Here is a 15,546-nt window from a genome sequence, read left to right as displayed (position 1 = left end):
ATATGTGCCAGCCAATGAGCTCAGCCCTGGAGATACAATAGTGAACAAAAAAAGATGTAGCCCACATTCTCATGCCACTCAGGGGTGAGCGACTAATCGAATCATTACCCAAACGATGTGAAAATTACGGCTACAAAGAGGGGACTTGCCATGTACCAGACATTTTTACATATGGTATTATCATTTAATTCTCAAAATAACCTGTATTAGTGGATGAATGCACTAGGAATCAGGGAGATGTCACAATTCAACCACATTCAAATGTAAGTAATGGATGCGAGATTCAAAGAAGGGTTGGTAAGGCTCCCTGTCCATTAGTTTGGATTCCAGTGTCGCCCATTCTCCCTGACTGTGGGTGGCAGGATGTCTATGTGTGGCACTGAGTGTGTTTATTCTGTTCATTGTCTGTTTTGTCCTTGTGCACGTCACTTTGGAGTTACCCCAGCTGGAAAAGAACAATAGGAATGGTAGAAAGAGATTAGAGAGAAGGATTTGGGTCAGGTCCCAAAGGCAAGGGGAGAAAAGGGTATATGGTGGGGACTTTAGAAGACTCAGTCCAGACCAGAACCTCCGTGATCCCCAGACAGCCCACCCAGAGGGAACGCCAACATTTGTTGGCAGATCAAGAGCCCTATTGTTTAATTTTACCCACATGCAATCAAGGCCTGGGCTCATCGAGGCCTCTTACTAATTCATTCTACTGACTCTGGGATGCAGCCTGATCTGCTTCAGCTGGTGTGGGAGACCTACATGAACAAACAGGGGGGGGAAGAAACCACTTGGAACAAGGATGGTGGAAAAAATTTCCTCCAGCACTTCCCATCCACTAACTAGAGGAGATAAAATATTAGGAGCTCATTATTCATCCTCTGTGATCCTAAGGAGCTTCTTGCCCTTTTCTGCTCTGCTGCTGTCATTTCCCAGAACTGGGGAGGACGAGGGAGGAGGGAGAAGGTACAGAAACCATTTTTTTTTTGTGTCCTTGGGCCAAACAAGCACAGATCTATACAGAAGTTCTGTGGAGTTGTTGGGAGTTTCTTAAAAAATATAGCAGAGGTGTGCTCCAGATCTTCCAAGACTGTTTCATTGTCAGATAGTACGTTATAGTATCTGTCAGCTTGTGTCCTGATTTTTGGTTGGAACAGTTTGGCCACTTAAGTACAAAATAATATTTATCACATCTTACTGCAATTGTTTCTTCAGGAGTCTTTCTTCCCCTGCCAGACCGAGAAGTCCTCCAGGATAAAAGCCATGACGTGCTCCTCTTTGATTGCTAGTGTCTGGAAGTGACTGGTGCCTTCCCAAATGCTATGTGTTTGCTGAACTCAAGAGTGGCATTCGCTCTGACCTGGGAGGCAGAGGACTCGCCTGTGCCTAGGCACGACAGTCAGTTCTGAGCAGGAGTACGGGCCAGACCTTCCGTGGAGGGAAAAGGGAAAACTAGTACACTCAGGGGACTGCAATCATCTGGAGGGGTACAGAGAAGGTCTAATCAAGGCCTTGACAATTTGTTGTTCTCACAAGTGATTTCTACCTCTCTTAGGTCATAGATGAGTTTCCATTTGCTGCTGCAGGAATGATTCTGTCTTACCAACCCTTATCATCAAGCCCAGAGAAACTTCCTTACAAAAATGCAAACTGACAAATACCAAGTCCCCTACTCCTTTTGTTAGTCATCCAAAACACCAGTTTTTCCACAGCATCTCAGGACAGTGGTCTCAAGCTTTTTGATCTCAGGACCCCTCATGTGTACTTTTGTTTATATGGATTATATCCATTAGTGTTCATTGTATTAGAAATTAAAGCTGAGAACTTTTATAATATTATTCATTAATTTTTAAAAGAAGCATAGTAGGGCCGGGCATGGTGGCTTCCGCCGATAATCTTACCACTCTGGGAGGCTGAGGCAGGTGGATTGCTGAGCTCACAGGTTCGAGACTAGCCTGAGCTAGAGCGAGACCCCATCTCTAAAAAATAGCCAGGCCTTGTGGCAGGCACCTGTAGTCCCCAGCTACTTGGGAGGCTGAGGCAACAGAATCACTTGAGCCCAAGAGTTTGAGGTTACTGTGAGCTATGACACCACGGCACTCTAGCAAGGGCGACAAAGTGAGACTCTGTCTCAAAAAAAAAAAACCGGAAGCATAGTAAATTAAAAGCAAACTCATTATAGGTTAACATAATTAACACATTTTATGAAATTAACTATGTTGTCCAAAACAAAAGACGTTTCGTGAATAGTGTGTCACTGTTTTATGTATTTGCAAATCCTTTTCCTGTCTGGCTCAATAGAAGACAGCTGGATTCTCATTCACCTTTGTTCCTGTTGTGCTTTATTTTTTTGGTGGAAGTTCATGAAGAAAATTCTGTCTCATTTGGATATGTAATTGGAAAAAGGAAGCATATTTAAATAACCTTTTTAGATAATTATGAATAATCTTCTTTTATCCTACACCAAAACTCTATGAATGGTAGTTTTTTTAAAGGTTAATTACAATATGGAATATGAAACTACATCAATGAACGTGTACTCTGTTATATTAAAATCTATTTCTTTACCTTCCACTTGAATGGATCTTTTACAAAGCCATGATCTTGTAACATTATACATTTTAAACCAAATATACATTATAATAATATACATACACAATTACAATATGCATTATAACACTATACATTTAAACAATATACATTATAAACCAAAATACTGGTTTACCAAGTTACGCAGATTATCCAAGTATTGAGAAAGTTCATTAAACAATATCAAAAGTCAAGTCCATTAATATCACTACCAATTTCACCAGCAAAGTTTTTAAGTATTGGAAATCTATCAAGTTCATTGAAATGGATCCAAGTTTTCCAAAATTCTGATTTTTGCATGAAAGCTTCAGTTTTATCACTGGCAACAAATACTGGCAGTTGTTTTCCCTGAAGTGGCAGACTCACTTCATTTTTGCGAAAATGTATGCCAAATTCCCAAGTTTGAATAACCATAATTTGTCTGTCATTTCTTCTTTCAAGTAAAAATGATGTTTTACTAATGTAAAAAGCTGCTAGTCCACCTTGCACCTCAAAGAATCAGATTCGACGCTTTTATTCAAGATAATCACAGGACTTCAGTGTAAAGCAGAAGCACTTTTGCGTGTTTCCCAAGTAGCCACACAGAACAATAAAAGGATGTGTACTCAGAGGTAGAGATTTAATAAAATTAATCATTTTATTATTTCCTCAAGGACATTCTTTTTTATTTCAGATTAAAAATGAGGGTACAAACCATTAGGTTATGTAATTTACACGTGAAAGGTTGAAGGCAGAGTTGTAGCTGTGTCCCACACCACGGAAGTATGCTGTATATCCGTGCGTCATACCCGTAGGGTGGGGAGCTACTGAACCCCCTCCCCACACCCCTCTTCTTGCGTTTAATTTTTTTCTCACGTAGGCCTGTGATTGTTAATCTAGTTTCAAATTGGTGTTGAGTGCTTCTGATGCTTATTTTTTCAATCTTGTGATACTTTACTTAGGAGAATGCTCTCCAAATCTATTAGGGTTGCTATAAAGGATGCAAAATCTCCATCTCTTTATGGCTGAATATTATTCCATGGTCTACATATACCACAGTATGAATCCATTCATGTGTTGATGGGTACTTGGATTGTTTTCCACATCTTTGCAGTTGTGAACTGAGCTGCTATGAACATTTGAGCGCAAATGTCCCTGTGGTAAAACGTCTTTTTTTCATTTGGGTAAATGCCTAGTAATGGGATTGCAGGGTCAAATGATAGGTCTACTTTAATTCTCTTTTCTCAGAGACTGTAATTGTTTGAGTCCCACCAACAGTGCACGCGTTCCCTTCTTTCCACACCCATGGCAGCAACTGCTGCTTTGTGACCTTGTGATGTGGCCATTCTCACTGGGGTTAGGTGATATCTCAAAGTGACTTTGATTTGCATTTCTCTGATAATTAGGTAGGAGGAGCACTTTTTCATGTGTTTATGGTCATTATTCTGTCCTTGTGAGAAAGGTCTCTTTTATTCTTTCTTTTTTTTTTTGCAGTTTCTGACCAGGGCCGGGTCTAACCCACCACCTCTGGTATATGGGGCCGGCGCCCTACTCCTTTGAGCCACAGGCGCCACCCATAAGGTTTCTATTTTTTTGAGACAGAGTCTCACTTTGTCACTCCTGGTAGAATGCCAGGGCGTCATAGCTCACAGCAACTTCAAACTCTTGGTCTCAAGTGATTCTCTTGCCTCAGCCTCCCAAGTAACTGGGACTACAGGTGCCCACCACAATGCCTGGCTATTTTTAGAGACTGGGTCTTGCTCTAGCTCAGGCTGGTCTTGAACTCATGAGCTCAGGCAATCTGCCCCCCTGGGTGAGAAAAGTTTCTATTCATGTCTCTTGCCCAGTTTTTAATAGGGTTGTTTGCTCTTTTCTTGTTAATATGCGTCAGTGCTTTGTAGATGCTGGTGATGAGCCCTTTGTTAGCCTGTAGCATGCAAATATCTTCTCCCATTCTGAAGTTTGTCTTTTTGCTTTGTGGACTGTGTCCTTAGCTGTGCAAAACTTTTTAACTTGATCAAGTCCCATTTATTTATTTTTGTTACTGCTGCAATTGCCAATGGGGTCTTCTTCATAAATTCTTTTCCTGGGCCAATAAGATCAAGAGTTTTTCCACACTATCTTCTAGGGATTTAATGTTTAGGTTTTTTCATGTCTTATATTTAGATTCTTTATTCATTGTGAGTTAATTTTTCTTTTAAAAATTTTTTTTTTAATTTAAAATCATTTGCTGCTATTTCCTGGTGATAAGTTTCAGGAAAACTTAATATGAATCTATTTATTTTATATGTAAGTTCATGAGTCACACCTACATTATCACCCTCTTAAAAATTCTGAAGGGCATACCAAAAAGCTGAAAAGGGCCACCTCCATAGGAGAATGTTTATCAATGGAGGCATCTTTGCTTTCCAGCTCCTAACACAAACACCTGACCCAGCACCCACTGAGAAAATCCACCTTTGATTCAGAGATGTTGTTCAACAATGATTGTTGCAGTTACGCACCATTAGCCCACCAGATACATGGTACATGATACGCTTTAGAAGTTCACAAATAAACCGACAGCAGCCCTCCGGGCTCACAGGCCCAGGAAACGCCCCTGGTATCATGAAGTCTCTTGAGCAAAAGGACTCCAAAGAGTTGGGAGGTTCCTGGGTAGAGATAGTCTCAAGTAGTTCCACCTAGGAACCGTGAGTTTCTTCTAACTTCTCATACCACTCCAAATCTCGGACTACAGCAGGGGACAGCATTTCTAGCTCCAGTGCAGCCATCACCACGAGTTAATTTTTCTAAGTGGTGAGAGGTTCAGGTCCAGTTTCATTGTCTTACACATGGCTAACCAGTTCTCCCAGCACCATTTACTAAATAGTAAATTTCTATAGTGAATGCTTTTGTTTGCTTTGTCAAAAATTAGATGGCTATTTGGGCCTGGTTTCAGCTCTGGATTCTCTGTTTCAGAGATCTATGTCTCTATTTTTATGCCAATACTCTGTTGCTTTGATCACTATAGACTTGTAATATAATGTCTAGGCTATTCTAAGTGAACTTGACTTTTGTTGTTTATCGTAAACACATGGCAGTGAAGAATACATTGACTACTAATATAGTTTGGGGGACACTGCCTTGATCCATGCTCAGTGCCAGAGCTATTATCAACATATTGCAAAGGCAAATAATGCCTTAGTATTGTTATGAAAATAGCTTTTTGCCTCACGGATCCCTAAAAGGTTTTCAGGGTCCCTAGGGGTCTCTGGACCACACTTTGAGAGCCTCTGCAATGGAGTAAGATAGAAACCCAAGGTGTCTGAACTTCAGTTCTCTTTGGGTAACATGTCACTCAGAATTCCCATTGGACAGTACAGGGAAGATTGGGCAACACGGTTCTGCTTTCAGCCATCCCTTATGGAGGGCCTTATCTGCAAGTAGCTCTTCTCAACCATTATACAAAATGGTTTATTTCAAATGCTGTTTCTGGGATTACCTCCACTGAGTACAGAGCCCTCTGCAGTGAGGACACCACAACCCTCTACCTAGGACAGGCTGGATGTGGTGAGATATTGGGGCTGGAGACATGAACAGTCTTTGCCAAGGGTGGCAGAAGAATGGCCTAAATGGCCACTGGCATTTATTCTCTACCGTCCGGCCATAAGTCCCTGCTGGTGTGTGAAAACAGTGAAATCCTTTTAAAGCATTTCCAATTGACTAGTTCTAAAAGTTCATTTAAAATTTAGATCATATACATTTTGCCTCCTAGTTTTATAAGTGAAAAAAATCCTGTAACAAAGAAGTTATGGGCTCAGATCTTATAGCCAGAAAGTATCCAAACCACAATCAAACCACAAACGCAATCCTGTGTTGCCTTCCCCTGGGGACTGTCATGAGGCAATCAATCTTCTGTCCTCTGCAGTAAAATTAATATCTTACACACAAAGCATCTTTTTTTTTTTTTGAGACAGAGTCTCAGTATGCCCTCCATAGTGTACCTCCAAGAGTACTGTGGCATCACAGCTCACAGCAACCTCCAACTCTTGGGCTTAAGTAATTCTCTTGCCTCAGCCTCCCAAGTAGCTGGGACTACAGGTGCCTGCCACAATGCCCAGCTATTTTTTTGTTGCAGTTGCCATTGTTGTTTAGCTGGCCCGGGCCAGGTTTGAACCCACCAGCCTCGGTGTATGTGGCCAATGCAGTAACCACTGTGCTATGGGCATCAAGCCATACACAAAGCATCTTTTAATAAGACTCTGCTGTACTAACATGAACTTAACTGTAGCAAATTCTGTGCCATGCTATGACAACTTTGCCCCACTTTACGAAGACCTACTCTGCAGAGATCCTAACTTAAAAGTCAAAAAGAGAGGGTCCAGATTCGCTGAGCCTGAATGGAGTTCCTGAAGCCTGAAGCGTTAGGAGTACAGTAAGCTCCCCTGGTGTCTGTCCTGAGCATTGTGTTTGTGGCTCCCACTTGCAGTCTAGTTGCTTCACAGGAACAAGATGACCTGGAGTGTCACCATATAAGAGCATCCTAGGGTTGGAGACACGAACAATCTTTGCCAAGGGATTGGGAGTTGCCTAACATCTCTTTACTTTCTAGCTCTGAATACAGTTCTTGGGTTTTTGACAAATGCTTCCACCTGAGAGAGACCCTGTAATCTCCCTTGACAATGTGAGCTGCACAACTTCTCTTATTTTTGTGGTAACATCAGTTTTAATACTATTTAACAAGAACTCATTGGGAAAAGAACATTTTTTCTAGGACCCAAACATTTTTTTCATTTGACAACGCATTACCTAAAATATAAATTGCTACTAGGAAATATATCTCACATAATCAAATTTAATTTTATTTAACTTTGAAATTCAGCCATCTTTTCCATAGGGTCAATTAATTTTTAAAAATTGTTAATTATTAAGTCCCAATATGGAAATCCACCACTCCAACACAAGGTGACTACTTTTATTTCTTCACATATTCATCCATGTACAGTGTTTCTAGATCACATTTGAACACACTGTTCTACATTCTGCATTTGATTTTGTTTTCATAGTCGTTAATTAATTGTATCAGCGTACTCTTAATAGCTTATCTAACTATTCTTTCATTGACCACTTAGGTGATGTCAAGTTTTTTACTCACATAGAAAGCCCTGCAATAAAAACATTTGCACATAAAGTCTTCCTCCACCCTTTTCCCTTCCTTGGAATTATTTCCTTGAAATAATTTCCCAAGAGAAAAACTGCTTGGTCAAAGGGTATGAGCTTTTCTTTTGGCTTTTGAAATCTCTTGCCAGATTCTTCTCTAAAACATTTATATCAATTCACCATGTTACTAATAATAAATAAATATATGTTTTCTCTAGTCTCCTTAGCATTCAATTTAGCCTTTTTTTGTCTGAGTTTTGCCAGTTTAATGGTTATTGGAAAATTAATCTTATTTTATATATATATATATATTTTTTTTTTTTTTTTTTTTTCAGTTTTTGGCCAGGGCCGAGTTTGAACCTGCCACCTCCAGTATATGGGGCCAGCGCCCTACTCCTTTGAGCCACAGGTGCCGCCCAATTAATCTTATTATTTTAAATTGGCATTGGTTTCATTCATAATACCATTGAGTATGTTTAGATATTGAATATCTAACTGTTTTTCATGTTTATTGTCCTTTGCCTTTAAGGCTACTAGGTATGGGTCTTAATCAGTCTAATTTTGCTTATTATCTCTGCAGGGCCTCGATCACTGTCTGGCACACTGAAAGTTCTGAATAGATATTGTTGAATGAATAGATTAATGAATGAATTGCAAAATGAGTAAGGGAGAGAGCAAAGGGAGATGAGCAATGAAAAGCTACTTAGTAGGTGAGGCCAGGAGAGAGATGGGAGCACAGGGAGCTGCTGAGTGGAGAGTCCGTGAGTGGGGCCAGGGTGTGGGAGAAGATAGGTCAGGAGGGCTTCACAGTGATTTAGTGGACAATGGCGTGGCTTGGACTGCAGCAGTGGAAGTAACAGGGGAGAAAATGGCTACAGTTGACATACTGTTTAGTGGTCAACTCTGTTGTGGACTAGATGTAGAAGAATGAGAGAATGAAATATCAAGGCTGAAAAGTCAGGTTTCTTGCTTAGAAACAGACGTGCTCTTTCTTTTGAAAATATTCCTCAATATTATTGTCATTCTCTTTCCACAAATGACTTTGAAATCATTTCATCAAGCTCAGTAAAGGATCCTGTCAGAATTTTAGATGAGATTGCATTCAATTCCAAAATTACCTTGGGAAGAATTTGACTTTGCTAGCTAAGTTAGCTAGCCTAGTTTTTTCCCATTTATGAATAAAACCAACTATTTATGGGTTTTGATAGCTCAGGGCTTAGAACAGTGATAACATGTGGACCACAGGCCTCCTTTCTCAATCTAGCTTCAGAAGCAAATGAAACATTGTAGTAGAGTTCACCAGAGAAACAGACCAACAGGAGATTGGATAGGTAGATAGGTAGACAGACAGGTAGATTTAGATATTGAGATTTACTATGAGGAACTGGCTCACATGATTTTGGAAGCTGAAAAGTCCCACATTCTGCCATCCACTCGCTGGAGACTTGAGAAAGCTGGTGATGTAGTCTTGGGTCTAAAGGGCTGAGAATAAAGGGAACCAATGGTGTAAACCCTATACCAACGGCAGGAGTAGACCAGTGTCTCAGCTCAAGCAGGAAGCAAAGACCCAAAGAAGTTAATTCCTCCTTCCCCTACTTGTTTATTCTGCTCAGGTTCTCAATCAAATGGATGATCCATACCAACATTGGGGAGGCCATCTGCTTTGCTGAGCCCACTGATTCAAGTGCTAATCTCATCTGGGAAACAGCCTCACAGATGCACCAAGAAATAAAGATTAATCTGGGCGCCCTGTGGTACAGTCAAGTTGACATATAAAATTAACCATTGCAAAATATTCAATAAACAAGAACCCTACTGTTTACTTCCATCACTAGGAAATCCCTCCCAAAACTGAGTAATTCTGCCCAATGCTGAGATGGAGCAGAAGATGATGTTGCCACGAGCACGCTGAGTGTCAAACACAGTGTGTCACAAGGAAGTAGAATTTGGTACCCGACCCGTGTGTCATAACACACAGTTTCAGTGAACGAAGAGGAGTAAGAAAGGATTAAATATCCCCTTCCACTTCTCTTCCTTCCATCTCTCTGTAAAGGCTTACAGCAACAATTTACTCTTCTATAGGTGGGAATGAAGGAAAGTACCACCAAATCCAAAAGGGGGGGGGGGAACCAGCCATGTAACAGCACCTCTCGCCCCCTACCATGAGAATGTGACCTTTTGTAACTGTTCCAGGAGATAGCCCCGAGCTGAAGCAGATAAAAGGGCTAAGCAAATGTTTAACTGTTAATCTTGTCTTAAGACAGTTAAGTAATGAACCAGAGTTCTTCTTATCTAGAAAGCCCCTGCTATGTCTGCTACCCCTCCCTACTTTGTGGTTAAAGCCCCTGCCATGTCTGCTACCCCTCCCTACTTTGTGGTTTTTGCCTTTATAAGCTTGTAAAACCTGCTGTTCAGGGCTTAACTCCTCTGCTCCTGAGAGAGTTACGAGCTAAGCCCCAGCATGCTGGAATAAAACCCTCTTGCTGATTGCATCAAGTGCCGTCTCTTGCAGCTGATTGGGGTCGTCGTAGTCCAGGACAGAGTGGGGGTCTTGTCCCAAGTCTTTCAGGAATTGAGGAGGAAAGTCACATCTTCTGGTTAAACACGGAAGGTTGAACACAACACATTCATCTCTGTTCTTGTCCCATCTGTTTCCTGTGGTACTGTGACAGATACTGCCACATTTTCAGAAGTAAAGAATAAGAATAGTTCCTAGACTCTATACATGTATTACTTTGATAAAATGAAAAATAGAGTTAACAAAGATAATATCAGTTAGGATTTTGTATAGGATCATACAGCCACTTTCTTTGACTTACTCAGAATTGCCTCACTCTCCCCTAAACCCACTTACATGCTTCTTCTTTCTGTTGCTGTCCCAGGACTTATAGACATCCAGGTGGCATGTCTTTTCTCTGGATCTGTGGCTAAATTCAGATGCCAATCCAGTCCCCATTCCCAAATCTTCTAATGCCCTTCTGCCTTTACCAATACTAGGCTCTCATTTCACTCGAAAGATAGTCAAAGGAGCAATGTTATAAGCCCCAGCCCCTGAGCTATGTACTAGCACCAGTCTGTGGTCTGTGAGGACCCAGGGGCAACTGAGCAAAACCTCATCTGTATTTACAGGCACTTCCCATTGCGGGCATCACTGCCTTAGCTCCACCTGTGTCAGATCCTCCCCACCTTTGGTCCATAGAAAAATTGTCTTTTGTGAAATTGTCCCTGGTACCAAAAAGTTTGGGGACTGCTATCATAAACATACTGTTAGGTGGTTTCTGAAATTTTGGCTAACAAGCCACCACCTTTCTTTTTCCTAAGACATAAGGTCTCACTATGTTACTCAGGCTGGTCTTGAACTCCTGGCCTCAAACAACCCTCCAGCCTTAGCCTCCCAAAGTTCTGGGATTACAGGTTTTGAAGCCACCACGCCCAATTCGAGGCCATCCTTTAATAAATGGGAGTATATTTTCATGGATCATGTTTCTTGGTTTAGAAATAAATGCAATTTTTGTAAACACTGAGACTCGAACAAATTTTAATTTTTCTTTAATGATTTTCTTTCCTCTATGAAAAACTTGCAGTCCTTTTCTTGCCTATCCTTTATGAAGTTAAACCTAAGATTATTTTTGTATTTTTTTATTGTGAATGAGATTTTCAGTTTTCATTGTTTTCTGCCATGTTATTAGTGCGCAAGCATGCCATTTATCATTATTCACTTTTATTTCACCTGTATGCTTTTTACTAATAGTTTTACCCCGTATTTCTTGATTATGTAAGTAATCAAGAATGATTTTCCTGCCAGAAGCAACATGCAAACCTGTTTTTGTCTTTTATTTTTCTGATTACTCTTCCATTATTTTTATGGTTCTTGTTCCACTACAAGAACCTCCAGTACAATGTTAAATAACAATGTTAAAAAAAATAGGTGCCTGGCTTTGCCCCTATTTGCATTTAAAATGCCTTTTATATCTCTTAAGTACAGTATTGACTGGGCTTAAGCCTTAAAGTCAATTAAATATAGATGTCTACTTTTAATTTTTTAAATAGATGTTGGGTTTTCAAATGAACTTTTGGTACCTATTGATATGGACACACAATTGTTACTATTCAATCCTTTGTTGTGGAGTATTATAATTACTAGCTTTCAATTTGCTAGACTATTCTTCCATTCTGTGGTGAACCCAACTGAATCATGGTATGTTTTTCCCTTTAGTACATATGCATGATTATTCTTCTTCTAGTATTTTTAGGGTACTGTTTTACTTTTTTGCATAGTTTTTTTCAATAACTCTTGCCTTAGCTCCATAGGATGAATATTATATTCTCTATTTGTGGAAGAAGAAATCGAAGGTCAGGAAAGTTAGCAATCAGGACCAGCAAATAGAGCAAATCTGTAGTAGAGCCAGGCTTTAAATCCAGGTCCCTCTGGGCCTGGAGTTCCTTCTACCTTGCTTCTCCTTTAAAGTGGTAATCCACTGGTATTGTTTTTAAATTCTTCACATCTACATGCAAGGGTGAGGTAGGTATGAAAGACTTGGGGCAGAACCCCGCACTCAGCCCGGAGCTCTGACCACCCCAATCAACCTCAAGAGATGCCGCTTGATGCAAAAACGCAAGAGGATTTTTATTCCAGTATACTGGGACTTGACTCACAACTCTTTTAGGAGCCGAGAAATCAAGCCCCCCACAGCAGTTTTTTACAAGCTTATAAAGGCAAAAACTACAAAGTAGGCGGGAATAGCAGACATGCCAGGGGCTCTAATAAAGTAAGAGAGAATACACACACCTGGGACTCTAACTAGATAAGAAGAACTCTAGTTCACTATTCAACTGTCTTAAGACAAGACTAACAGTCAAATATTTGCTTAATAGTAAACATTTGCTGAAGCTCCTGGGGCTATCTCCTGGAACAGTTACAAAAGGTCACATTCCTATGGTAGGGAGCGAGAAGTGGTCACATTCTCATGGTAATATTTTCTTTCAGGTATACGGTTTCTGAATTTTAAAATCTACTATTTATCTGACTTTCATCTGAAAACCATGTTAGCTTTGAGGTTGGTCAGTTAGTTGGGTAGTTACTACCTACCCATTTCTATTCCTAACCAGTTTTTTTAAGAATCATCCACAAATACTGAGCACTTTGGTCATCCTCACTTCCAAGTTCACCTCCAATTTCTTCCTTAGTTATTGGTATCCTCAGGCTCTTTCTTTGTTGTTAGTTTTAGAATTTTATTGCTTTCTTTAAAAATCATCCATTTCATTCAGATTTTCATAGCTCTTAGCTTAAGCAATATAACTATAGAGTACAATAAAATCATCCTCCTTTATATTTTGATTAAATTTACCTATTGCCTGTTCTAATAGCTTATTAAATAATGCTATTTTTAATCCCTTTACTAATTTACGTACATCTCCTTTTATGTCTACTATGTTCTGTTTCTTTGGGGTTGTCTCATTGTTCCTCTGGTTAATTTTTACACTGTTTACTTAATATGCTGATTTTCCCATTTTTGTTTTTTGTTTTTATTAATAATAAATGCACTTAAGGTGGTGAATTTTCTCAGTTGAGCTTTGTGCCCTTCTAGTCATTTTAATACGTAGTTCTCGTTTTCATCCTTTCATCGAGTGTTTTTGTGCACTTTATCTTCTTAACATACTTGTTACTTAGCAGAGCATTTAAAAATTTCCAAGTAGGCAGTGATTTTTGATTTGTATTTTTGTTCCTTGGTTTCAGTAACAGAGTATGTTATATGTAATTTCTGCTTCTTTGTATTTACTGAGTTTTTTATTTTTTAGTCACCTAGTACACGTTTACTTTAGAAAGCCTATTTTTGTATTCCACCTCAGATGCCAAGGGATACAATACTCACTTTGTGACATACAAGCAGCATTGGTCCGTGGAAGACCCCTCTGGCTTTGTTTTTTGTTTCGTTTCATTTATCCCATATTTGTCGTGATTACTGTCATACTATAATTTTTATGCAATGTTATTTTATGCTTTCTGAATATTCTTTTTATTTCTTCTTCTTTTTTTAACTCCTTAGCTTTCCATGGCTTTGAATAAGCTTAGATGAAGCTTTCTTCTTCTGGTCTAAAAGAGATTTGATTTTTTTTATTGTTGTTATCGTTCTTATGGTAGTTGCCTTGAACTTAAGACACATTCTTCTATTTATTTTTCTCTGTAGATTTCATAAACATTTGAACATTTATATCTTCCCCTGAACAAAAGCAGTACATTAGCATACTCTCTGATCCCTTTGGTCTCTACTATCTTTCTACACACTTTATAATGATTATTTTCTAGAATTTCATTTCTGAATTGTATGGAAATTTCTTTTTCTTTTCTTTAGTCTTCCCCCTTCTTTTTTACAGGGCTATAAATTTTACTAAAGTTTTGTCACTCATCGCTCCAGAGCATTTCTTTTATTTCAGTACTTTCTACAAGAGTATTTTTAGTATAGGTCTTTGCAAGGCAACCCCCCCCTCCAAGGCTTTATATGCCTGAGGATATTTTTATTGTGCTCTCACATTTAAATGACATCTGGCTGATATAAGACTTAGGTTCAAAAACATTTTCTTTTATACTTTAAAATGCTGTATCCTGATATCCAGCTGTTAGGAAGTTCAAGGTCAATCTGATTTTTTGTTTCCTTTCTAGGCGATCTACTCCTTCTCTCTGCCTTTCAATTTTTCTTTCTTTTCCTTTAACTATCTCTTCAGTGTTCTTAGTTCTCACTTTTAATGTGATGAGAGGCAGATTTTTTTCTTTTTAAAAAATAGTTCCCTACTCTGAGTCCTTTAAATATGAGAACTTTCCTTTTCTTTAATTTTGAGAGTTTTATTTCAAATAAATGTTTCAAATGTTTCCTCTCCCTTTTTTTCTCTTTCTGAGCCTGCAGCCACTCAGGTGTCCCTTCTACCCATCTCCTCATGTCATCTAGGATACGTGTTCTTTCCCTTTCTACCCTTTCGTTTGTTGCCTTCTGGAGAGTTCCTCAATTCTATTCCCAAGCTACCTATGCTTTCTTTAGTACTAACCATTCTGCTTTTATCCCAGCTACTATGGCTTATTTCAACCATTGCAGGGATTTACTATAAACTTTTATTGCTAAGTAGCTTCAAATTTATTTATTTATTTATTTATTTATTTATTTATTTATTTATTTAGAAACAGAGTCTCACTCTGTCATCCTGAGTAGAGTGACACCCAATGCCTGGCTCACAGCAACCTCAAACTCTTGGGCTCAAGCGATCTGCTTGCCTCAGCTGCCTGGCTAGTCTTTCTATTTTTAGTACAGAAGGGGTCTCACTCTTTCTCAGGCTAGTCTTGAACTTCTCATCTCAAGCGATCCACTTACCTCAACCTCCCAAAGTGCTAGGATTACAAGTAGGAGCCACCACGCTGGTTCATAACTTCAAATTTATATGCAAGTTGCAAGAGTAGCACACAGAACTTCTGATTATCTTTCACCAGATTCTGCAATTGGTAACGTATTACCACATTTGCATTATCATTCTCTTTATAGATTTGTCTGTATGATTTTTCTGTGAACCTACGAGAAGTAGCAGACATCACATCAGCTCCTTTATGCTAAGTATTTCTTTATGTATTTCCTAAGAACAAAGATATTCTTTTACAAAATTACAGTGCTCATCTCATTAACTTTGATAAAATATGATTATCTAATCTGCATATCTTGGTCAAATTAATTGTACCTCTAATGTTGTCTATAGTAGTACTTTACCATATGGATATAACATGGACCACAAATATAAGCTACATATGTAATTTAAAATGTTCTATGCAGTAGCCACATTAAAAAGATAAAAAGAGGCAAGTGAAATTAA

General features: G+C 39.1%; 1 protein-coding gene across 1 annotated transcript in view; it reads left to right on the top strand.

The window, feature by feature from the left end:
* The window catches only part of SPON1 (spondin 1), a 295,842-nt gene that overhangs the window by 120,616 nt on the left and 159,680 nt on the right, over window positions 1-15,546 (top strand). The gene's annotated exons all lie outside the window — the stretch shown is intronic.

Source organism: Nycticebus coucang, chromosome 14 (assembly GCF_027406575.1).
Source record: "Nycticebus coucang isolate mNycCou1 chromosome 14, mNycCou1.pri, whole genome shotgun sequence".
Classification (NCBI taxonomy): domain Eukaryota; kingdom Metazoa; phylum Chordata; class Mammalia; order Primates; family Lorisidae; genus Nycticebus; species Nycticebus coucang.
This window is presented reverse-complemented; position numbering and strand designations above follow the sequence as displayed.